Below are 4,676 nucleotides of genomic sequence, written 5' to 3'. Positions count from 1 at the left end.
GCGGCCAAGCAGCCCGGGGGGCGCAGCCAGGGGCGTCGCTGGCTGCCTTGTTTGTTTTGTTTCGTCCCAGCGCTCCATGCACCGCGGCGAGAGCGCGGCGTCCCAGAAGACGACAGGGAACGAGTCCCGCTCCTCCCCCCTGGAAACGCAGGTAGGACGCGCTGGGCACCTTTTTTTTCTTGACGGGCAGGAGTGCGTGTGGGGGGGAGTGGGGGGGGGCTGCCCTCCCTTCCATAGGGCACGGTTGTTTTCCCCCTAGAGGGAAGTGGAAATCGGAGCCACGCCGTGGAAGCCTGGCAAAGGCTTGGGAGCATGGGGAGGGGAGGGGGATACATACGCCCTCTATTCGGTTTTCCAGCTGTTTGGGGGACCTCTGCTTTTCATGCCTTCCCCTGCGCCTAGTACATTTGGGACAAGATTTTCTTGAAGACGGGGCGAGAAGGATAACTTGCTAGAAGTTTGCAAGCAACAGGCGGCTGCTGTTCAACTATCTATAGATCTAGGTGTGTGTGTGTGTGTGCGCATTACATTGGCTTTCCTCTGTATCAGGTACAATGGTGAACAGTAACCGCCTGTTGGTTGCAAACTTCGAGGAAGTTTTGGAGAACCAGTTAAGGTATGGGCAGGATTCGCTTCCTCGGGCCATGGGAAGTTGGGGTGAGGAAAAGGGTAGGAAAGGAAAAAAACCAGCTCTTGTTGGAAGATATTCGGGGGTGGGGGGTCTCCGCTGCTGGGATGGCTTGTTTGTTTTATTGTAGCAAAACACACACACACACACACCAGCAAACTTAAAAGGAAAGAATGAGGCGGGCTATTCAAGCTTTGACACCTTGGAGGAAAGGCTGATGCTGTTTGTTCAGTGGAATGAATGTTTCTCATGGATTTCCTGAGGAGTAGATGAAACCACGAAAAGTGTGGCGGCACCTTAAAGAATAGCATATTTTCTCAGGGCACAAGAGAAAATATGCTAGTTCATTCTAGCCCTCAGAACATTATGCCATAAGAAATGTGTTCGTCTTTAACATGTTGTTGTTTTGTTGTTGTTTTCGTTTTCGTTTTCCAGATGGATGGATTTGATTTGTTGTGTTTATGGGATTGGGGCTGAGAGGCTGTAAGGCCAGGAGGAGGGTTACTGAGGGGAAATAAAGGTATTTGCTAGTCTCAATTGCATGGCTAAAATGATTTTTTTTCACTGTGTTTAAATTTGGAGCAACTTTTGACAAACTGGCTCTCTTCACCTGTTACTCTGGATTGACGGATTTTATGATATGCAGTGGTGTCCCTTCAGCAACTTAATATTAATTCTTGCTTCACTCACTTTTCTCCAAATTCTACATTCCGCAGACTCCTTTTTCTCTTCTCCATGGAACACACAGCCTCACAGAAGAGATCCTTTGTATCTTCCCAGAGTGAATCAAGATCACATGCAGCGCCTAATCCTATCTATGTTTACTTGGAATTAAGCTCCGCTGTGTTAAGTGGGACTTTCTACAAAGGAAGAGTGCATAGGATTGCAGTCTTGCAGCACACTCATATGCACTCAGAAACGAGCGGCATTGAGTTTCAGTGGGACTTAGAATCATAGAATAGTAGAGTTGGAAGGGGCCTATAAGGCAATTGAGTCCAACCCCCTGCAGGAGTCATTGGTTCCATTGTCATACTGCTCTAACAGTCAGGATGTTTTTCCTGATGTCCAGCCGGAATCTGGCTTCCTTTAACTTGAGCCCATTATTCCATGTCCCGCACTCTGGGAGGATTGAGAAGAGATCCTGGCCCTCCTCTGTGTGACAACCTTTTAAGTATTTGAAGAGTGCTATCATGTCTCCCCTCAATCTTCTCTTCTCCAGGCTAAACATGCCAGTTCTTTCAGTCTCTCTTCATAGGGCGTTGTTTCCAGACCCCTGATCATCCTCGTTGCCGTCCTCTGAGCAGGCTCCTGCTTGTCTGCATCCTTCTTGAAGTGTGGTGCCCAGAACTGGACACAATACTCTAGATGAGGCCTAACCAGGGCCGAATAGAAGGGAACCAGTACTTCGCATGATTTGGAAGCTATACTTCTATAAATGGAGCCCAAAATAGCATTTGCTTTTTTTTTGCAGCCACATCACTCTACCGGCTCATATTCAGTTTGCGATCTGCAACAATTCCGAGATCTTTCTCGTTTGTAGTATTGCTGAGCCAAGTATCTCCCATCTTGTAACAGTTCATTTGGTTTCTTTTTCCTAGATGTAGAACTTAGCATTTATCCCTATTAAATTTCATTCTGTTGTTTTCAGTCCAGCATTCCAGCTTATCAAAATTACTTTGAAGTCAAATTTGTAAACTGCCCAGAGAGCTTCAGCTATTGGGCAGTATAGAAATGCAATAAATAAATACATAAATAAAAGTTTGTTTCTGTCTTCCAGGGTATTAGCTATCCTGTTCAATTTTGTGTCATCTGCAAATTTGATAAGCGTTCCCTGCACCACCTTGTCCAAATCATTAATAAAAATGTTGAAGAGCACTGGGCCCAGGACTGAGCCCTGCAGTACCCCACTCATTACCTCCCCCCAGTTTGAGAAGGTACCGTTGATAAGCACTCTTTGAGTCCCATTCTGTAGCCAACTGTGAATCCACCTAATAGTTGTTCTATGGGCCTTTTCTTTGTCATCTGTTATCAATTTGCCATACTCATTAAGCAGTTGAACCACCATTTCTTTCCTCTGTCTTTTACTATTCATGTATCTGAAGAAAGCCTTTTTATTGCTTTTAGCATCCCTCACTAATCTCAGCTCATTCTCAGCTTTAGCCTTCCTGACGTCATTTCAGCATTTCTGTGCTACCTGTCTGTACTCTTCTTTTGTAGCCTGGCCTTCCTTCCACTTCCTATATGTATCCTTTTTTGTTTTCAGGTCATCTCTAAGCTTTTTGTGGAGCCACATTGGTTTCTTCTGTTGTCTTCTGTCTTTTTTCCTTGTTGGAATTGTTTGTAATTGTGCCTTTAAAATTTCCTTTTATAAAAACTCCCACCTATTTAGGATTCCTTTTCTCATTAGGGTCACTTGCCATGGGACCTCACTTATCATAGTTTTGAGTTTATTAAAATCAGCTTTCCTAAAATCTAGAGTACGTGTATGGCTACACTCAGCTTTTGCTTCCTTTAAAATCAAGAATTCATGGTCAATTTCCCCCAGAGTTCCTGTAACTGACACTTTATCCACTAAGTCATCCCTATTGGTCAATATCAAGTCAAGGATTGCTGATCCTCTAGTTCCTTCCTCCACTTTCTGTAGGAGAAAGTTATCACCCACACATGTCAGGAATTTCTTGGAAGGGCTGCTTTTGGCAGTATTTGTCTTCCAACAGATATCAAGGTAATCAAAGTCCCTCATCACTACTACATCAGACTTTCTTGAAACACTGGCAATTTGTTTCTCAAAATTTTCACCCTCATCTTCTCCTTGAATGGGTGGTCGGTAGTAGACTCCGGTTATCATGTTCTTTTTATTCCTTGCCCCATTTATTTTAATCCAGATGTTCTCGATGGGGCTCCCAGGCTCATCTGCCTGTATTTCTGTGCAGGGATAGGTATTTTTAACATATAGTGCAAATCTGCCTCCCTTTAATAATAATAATAATAATAATAATAATTTATTTCTTACCCACCTCTCCGATTGGATCGAGGCGAGGAACAACAATTTCAAAAAGAACAATTTCTTCTTTTCTTTTTGAACAAGTTATATCCTTTAATTGCTATATTCCAGTCATGGGAGTCATCCCACCAATTTTCAGTTATACCTATCAAGTCGTATTTGCCTTCATGTATTAAGAGTTCAAGTTCTTTCTGTTTGTTTCCCATACTCTGGGCATTAGTACCCTATTTCTAAGCTGCTTCTCCCCAAGCAAAGTCTTCATTGGCCACCCTGGTGGCTGGGAATTCTTGGAGTTGCAGTCCAAAACTTCTGGAGGGCTCCAGGATGTGGAAGCTGGATGTAAGATGCACATACTATAAGTATATGGGTGGCCAATAATAAGAGTAGCCGGCAAATCTTCATAGCATCAGCCAGAAAAAAATATTAGTGCATTACGCTATGCATGTAATTTTCTGCCCAGGCATGAATGTCTGTGTAGGGGATTTTAACGTATGAAAAGGCCCATAGAGCTTCTGTCTTGCATTCAAGATTCCAGCTTCATCATCTTCTGTTTACAGAGGTCAGATAAGTTAGGACATGAAAGAAGCAATCAGAAGACACTTTCTGTTGAACCTGACAATTTAAAAGCTGCCTTGCAGCCAAGATGTAATGAACAAACATGCTGCTTGCCAACTTTGGGTTCGCTCAGCTCTGAGCATCCTTGTGCCTCTTCAGTGTGAGGCCCCCTCGGAAAGAAGGAAAACAGCACATCCCTTGTAACAGTGTCCAGCCTCTAAAAACTTCATTTTGTTCCACGCACAAGCCACAAACTGCATTTAAATCAGACTTGTAAATCAGCCTACGAATTTACTAGCCTGTGCATATACTTTTCCCCCCTTGCCAGCTAAGGATGTTTCCGAGCCCAATTCAAGGTGTTGGTTTTAACCTATAAAGCCTTGGGACCATAATACCTGATGGAACACCTCTCCCGACATGAACCTACCCGCTCACTGCTCTTTTAATCTACGGTCCTTCTCCAAGTGCCTACTCCGAGGGAAGCTCGGA

The 4,676-nt window shown here is 44.0% G+C and overlaps 1 protein-coding gene across 1 annotated transcript in view; it reads left to right on the top strand.

The window, feature by feature from the left end:
* Positions 1-6: 6 nt before the first annotated feature.
* The window catches only part of GHR (growth hormone receptor), a 172,836-nt gene continuing 168,166 nt past the window's right edge, over positions 7-4,676 (top strand). Inside the window, exon 1 of the mRNA XM_063128110.1 lies at positions 7-151. The gene's annotated coding sequence lies outside the window, so the exon portion shown is untranslated. The remainder of the gene's footprint in view (positions 152-4,676) is intronic.

The sequence above is a fragment of the Elgaria multicarinata genome, chromosome 6 (genome assembly GCF_023053635.1).
Source record: "Elgaria multicarinata webbii isolate HBS135686 ecotype San Diego chromosome 6, rElgMul1.1.pri, whole genome shotgun sequence".
NCBI lineage: Eukaryota > Metazoa > Chordata > Lepidosauria > Squamata > Anguidae > Elgaria > Elgaria multicarinata.
This window is presented reverse-complemented; position numbering and strand designations above follow the sequence as displayed.